Below are 6,000 nucleotides of genomic sequence, written 5' to 3'. Positions count from 1 at the left end.
TTTTATTTCATTTAGGTGATACGGGAAGAGTTGACCCACCAGAGGACTACGATGATGCCGTCACTGCTGGACCGATCCCTGATAACGTGGATGGTGTGGTTCTGTTTTGGGATTAGTTTTAGAAAGCAGTATAAATGAAACACACAGACTGCAAATAAGTTTGTTTATTGGTTTGTGTGTAGTGACATTTTTTTTACATGTATACCATGTCATTTTGCATTGTGTCATCAAATACACAGTGTACAAACTGCCTCTTCAGTAAACTTTAAATATCTTTAAATATCTGTGTTTTGGTGTAGAGGATGAAGCTGAGAATTATGATGACACCATTACAGCTGATCAGAAGTCAGTTATACTGACAGGTATGATGATAATGTGACAGTATTGCATCCACAAGCATCCAAATGATCATTAATGACATTCATGTGGATTTAATAGCTTTTATGCATGAGCTCCATGCTGTGGGAAGCGCCCCGGCGTGTGACTGTCATCTGAACATCTATTTATAGGCCTGCCATGATCAGGTGACGTGGTAATTAAGCGTGTCACATGATATATAAATGGCACCTGTGAACCGCGCCATCAACCTCTTTATCTGAAGCGAAAATGCAGTTCACTGGCATGCCCAAGTATGACAAATCTATGAAATGTCTCATTCCCTTCTCACGGAACAGGGTTACAGGCGTAACCCAGACGTTCCATTTCAAAGGGAACTCCATATTGCATGAGCTCCATGCTGTGGGAAAGAGAATACCCACTCCGTCATACTGAGGGCATGGACTGTTCAAAAAGATCCAAGCCGAGGGTCACTGCAAGACCCTTGAGCCTGGGGTGAAATGTATATCCAGGCTGTAATACCGGATGTATGTGTGTGGTGTAGACAACCCCATCGCAGCACACACATCCTTTGTACTTTGGACAAAGCCTTCATGGAGGCGACCGCCCTAGTGGAATGAGCCCTTATGCCCAGAGGCATAGCGAGTGATAAATGATAGAGATTGTTTCAGAGATTGCTTCAACTATCCAATTAGAGATGTGCTGCTTCAACACAGCATCACCTGTACTGTCACTGCCAAAGCAGACCAGAAGCTGCTCCGAGTTATGCCACTGGCTGAAGCGGTGGACATAAGTACAGAGAGCCCTTACTGGACACAGTAGGTGCAATTTCTCTTGTTCCGGTATGAGGAATGGAGGAGTGCAGCAAGCCTTCAACACTACTGGCTGGGCTTCTCAACACTAGAAGCTTCTCAGAGGCTGACTTTATGGGCTCAAATGGGGCACCTGACATACCTTCCAGGACCACAGAAATTTCCCATGAACTTATGCATGGTCTGCAGGTGGGCTTCACCCACCTGACACCATGCATAAACCTTGAAGTTAGAGAATGTTGCCCCACAGAGGTTCCATAAATAGGGGCATGTCAGGCCAAAATGGTGGCCACATAGACTAGGCGTGAACGTAACCCTCCCTGGTGGTTGATATATGAGAACACTGCTGTATTATCTGTCACAACTAACATATGTTGACCTTTGTGCTCCCCAGTGTCGAGCTCATACATCAGGTCTGCTTTGTAGGCCTGCAACACTGCCATTGTATGCAGTGACCCACAAGCAAGACACGCTGTTGAATAGGTTTTGCCGAGGTGGCCTTACATGGTCTGGAACACAAAGATGGGCCCCCTAAATCTCCTGTCGTCGATGGAGAGAGGTGGCTCAAATGTGCCTCCTCCACCTTCGGCATAGCTAAATAGCTGTGCTGTTCACTCCCAAACAGCCGCTGTGGGGTTACAGTGCATCTGTAAAGCATTCACAGCGCTTTTTCCACATTTTGTTATGTTACAGCCTTATTCCAAAATGGATTAAATTCATTATTTTCCTCAAACTTCTACAAACAATACCCCATAATGTCAGTGTGGAAGAAGTTTGTTTGAAATCTTTGCAAATTTATTAAAAATAAAAAATAAAAAAGCACATGTACATAAGTATTCACAGCCTTTGCCATGACACTCAAAATTGAGCTCAGGTGCATCCGGTTTCTACTGATCATCCTTGAGATGTTTCTACTACTTGATTGGAGTCCACTTGTGGTAAATTCAGTTGATTGGACATGATTTGGAAAGGCACACACCTGTCTATATAAGGTCCCACAGTTAACAATGCATGTCAGAGGACAAACCAAACCATGAAGTCCAAGGAATTGTCTGTAGACCGCCGAGACAGGATTATATCGAGGCACAGATCTGGGGAAGGGTACAGAAACATTTCTGCAGCATTGAAGGTCCCAATGAGCACAGTGGCCTCCATCATCCGTAAATGGAAGAAGTTTGGAACCACCAGGACTCTTCCTAGGGCTGGCCGCCCGGCCAAACTGAGCGATCGTGGGACAAGGGCCTTAGTCAGGGAGGTGACCAAAAACCCGATGGTCACTCTGACAGAGCTCCAGCGTGTCTCTGTGGAGAGAGGAGAACCTTCCAGAAGAACAACCATCTCTGCAGCACTGCACCAATCAGGCCTGTATGGTAGAGTGGCCAGACGGAAGCTACTCTTCAGTACAAGGCACATGACAGCCCACCTGGAGTTTGCCAAAAGGCACCTGGAGGACTCTCAGACCATGAGAAACAAAATTCTCTGGTCTGATGAAACAAAGATTGAACTCTTTGGCCTGAATGGCAAGCATCATGTCTGGAGGAAACCAGGCACCAGTCATCACCTGGCCAATGCCATCCCTACAGTGAAGCATGGTGGTGGCAGCATCATGTTGTGGGGATGTTTTTCAGCAGCAGGAACTGGGAGACTAGACAGGATCGAGGGAAAGATGAATGCAGCAATGTACAGAGACATCCTTGATGAAAACCAGCTCCAGAGCACTCTGGACCTCAGACTGGGGCGAAGGTTCATCTTCCAACAGGACAACGACCCTAAGCACACAGCCAAGATAACGAAGGAGTGGCTACAGGACAACTCTGTGAATGTCCTTGAGTGGCCCAGCCAGAGCCCAGACTTGAACCCGATTAGACATCTCTGGAGAGATCTGAAAATGGCTGTGCACCGACGCTCCCCATCCGACCTGATGGAGCTTGAGAGGTCCTGCAAAGAAGAAAGGGAGAAACTGCCCAAAAATAGGTGTGCCAAGCTTGTAGCATCATTCTCAAAAAGACTTGAGGCTGCAATTGGTGCCAAAGGTGCTTCAACAAAGTATTGAGTAAAGGCTGTGAATACTTATGTACATGTGCTTTTTGGTGTTTATTTTTCCCTGTTTTTATTTTATTTTTATTTTTCCCTGTGATGAAACGGGGGCAAGGCGTAACACTTCCTGAATTCTCTCTCACTCTTTCTTTTTTCCTGTTTATTTAAAGGGACAGAAGAGTAAGAATTTTTTCTTTCTTTTTTTTAAAGCTAGAGAGGAAATGAAGGGTCTGTTGCGAGCATTACATAAACAACCGACATGCAGTCTCGCTGAAGATAATAAGGCTGATGGTGCAGTAAACAGGTGGCATTTATATATCAAGTGACGCGCTTGATTGCCACGTCACCTGATCATGGCAGGTCTATAAATAGGCATGATGTTACATAAGCTTCAGATACTGGTCATGCGCAAGGGCGCTTCCCTCAACGTGAAGCTCATGCAACGTTCCCTTTGAAAGGGAACCACTGTTTATAGCGGCTATGACATAAGTGAGAAAAGGAACTTGTTTTTCCAAAGCTCTACAACATTATCTGTAACTATAAATGGATAAAAACTACAACATCTAATTCTTTACTAAATGAAAAACTGCAATTGTTGTGAAATTCCCATGGTGTAAGAGGAATAAAACACTTGGGGACATGCTGTTATAGTTAAATGATCAACGTTAGGGTGGTAGCAGTAACTCAGCTTCATCACACCACCCTGTAACTCAGTATTTTACTATAACAGCAACACACACAGTGCTTTATTACTTATTCATTTATTTCTTCACTAGACAGTCCAGAAGATTATGATGATGTCATCACTGAGGAACAGGATGTAGGAGAGACAGAAAGTGAGTGAGATGTTTATTCCGGTAATGTACGCGAGTGCAAAGGCAGCAAAGTTAAAGCGTGACTATATTATATATGAGATATAATATAAATATCAGCTTTCTGTTCTGTAATCTCCATTCTGTCATTTAACAAGTGCAGCCATATTTATTAAACAGTTTAGATAAGACCTATATTTATGTCTCATTTACTTCCACATCTTATACACATGGCCTGTGTTAATATAAAGAAAGCTGAATTGATAAATGTCCTTTTTTCACTCTTTTATTGCTAGAATATTAAAGACATTCCTACATAGTGCATCATTTACTGTATTTTTAAGGTTTTACATAACAATTAATACAATACAAAGGATATATTAAAGAGGTAAATGTATTTATTTTACAGAATATGATGACGTGGAGGAGAAATCTCAGAAAGACAGGGACCATGTGACTGAGACACGCCACCAAAGGCCTTTTCTCAGGAAATTACATTTCAACTTTTATAAACACAAAAAATGATTTTATTATACTTCCAAAAATGTCCTGTTTTCTGAGCTGTGTTCATTTCCCCCTAGTTATTAGCAAATAGAGTAGGAGAGTTACATCACCTTTCATATGACTTAATGCAGTGTCTCCAGCTTTTCTTTTACAACACTTTTAATGCTATAAGTCAGCTTAAATATCACTGACACACCACACCTCATTTATCTCACCTATTCTTTCATCTAAACTGCTATAATATTCATCTTAATGTTTTACATTTATCAACCTGTTATTCAGTGTTTTTAGAAATGTGTTAGTAACTATAAGCCACTTGCCAAAAGAACAAAAAGATTTTTATTCCTTAAATCAATACTTGTTTATTCATTTTAAAACTCATTTATCTTTATGTTCAATGCTGTGCTTTTAACTATAAAACATATAATTGAAATGGATTAGAGAATTCCTTTATGAAATAGTCATACTATGACATGATAATTAGATAGCTTGCTATACTGCATTTTTTGTTGTGATGTTTATTAGGTAGCTGGCTGTGTTGAAAGCCAGATATAGTATATGTAAGTATCATAAATATATATTTTGATGTTAAATTCTCAGGTTTGTTTCCTTATTCTCAGGATTTTGTTTATAATCTCAGGTTTAATTCAATATTCTCACTTTTTAAATGAATGATGGCCAGTTACATCTTAATAAACAATATACAAGCAACTGTGACTTTTTATCTTTCCACAATGAGAAGAAGTAAATATTTTACATTATACACAGTTTTGTTTGCTCTTTTTCATATTGTGTAACAATCATCTATTTTTATACATTCAATGAAATAAAAGTGCTTTGATTATTTTTAGTATAATGTGGTGATCTGTGTTTGAGTTGAGTGAGTGGCTCTTGTAGTGATGAATCTGTGGTCAATGTCCTTATAGAACATCTCAGGCAGTAAAAACTACATTTACATTTATTTATTTAGCAGATGCTTTTATCCAAATCCACTTACAAATGACTTATACACACGCAGCTAAACACTATTATCACTGTGTTTATATATATATATATATATATATATATATATATATATATATATATATGACTGCGTGTGTATATATGACATACACACGCAGCTAAACACTATTATCACTGTGTTTATATATATATATATATATATGACTGCGTGTGTATATATGACATACACACGCAGCTAAACACTATTATCACTGTGTTTATATATATATATATATATATATATATATATATATATATATATATATATATATATATATATATATATATATATATAAACACAGTGATAATAGTGTTTAGCTGCATGTGTATAAGTCATTTATAAGTGGATATATATATATATATATATATATATATATATATATATAAATAATTATTTTATCCCTTCAATAATTACTCATATAAGTGCCACTGCAATGTTAGCAGCTTTACATCATCATCATCATCATAATAATAATAATAATAATAATAATAATAAT

The sequence above is a fragment of the Ictalurus furcatus genome, chromosome 19 (assembly GCF_023375685.1).
Source record: "Ictalurus furcatus strain D&B chromosome 19, Billie_1.0, whole genome shotgun sequence".
In the NCBI taxonomy this organism is placed as follows: Eukaryota; Metazoa; Chordata; class Actinopteri; order Siluriformes; family Ictaluridae; genus Ictalurus; species Ictalurus furcatus.
Note: the sequence above shows the minus strand (reverse complement) of the source record.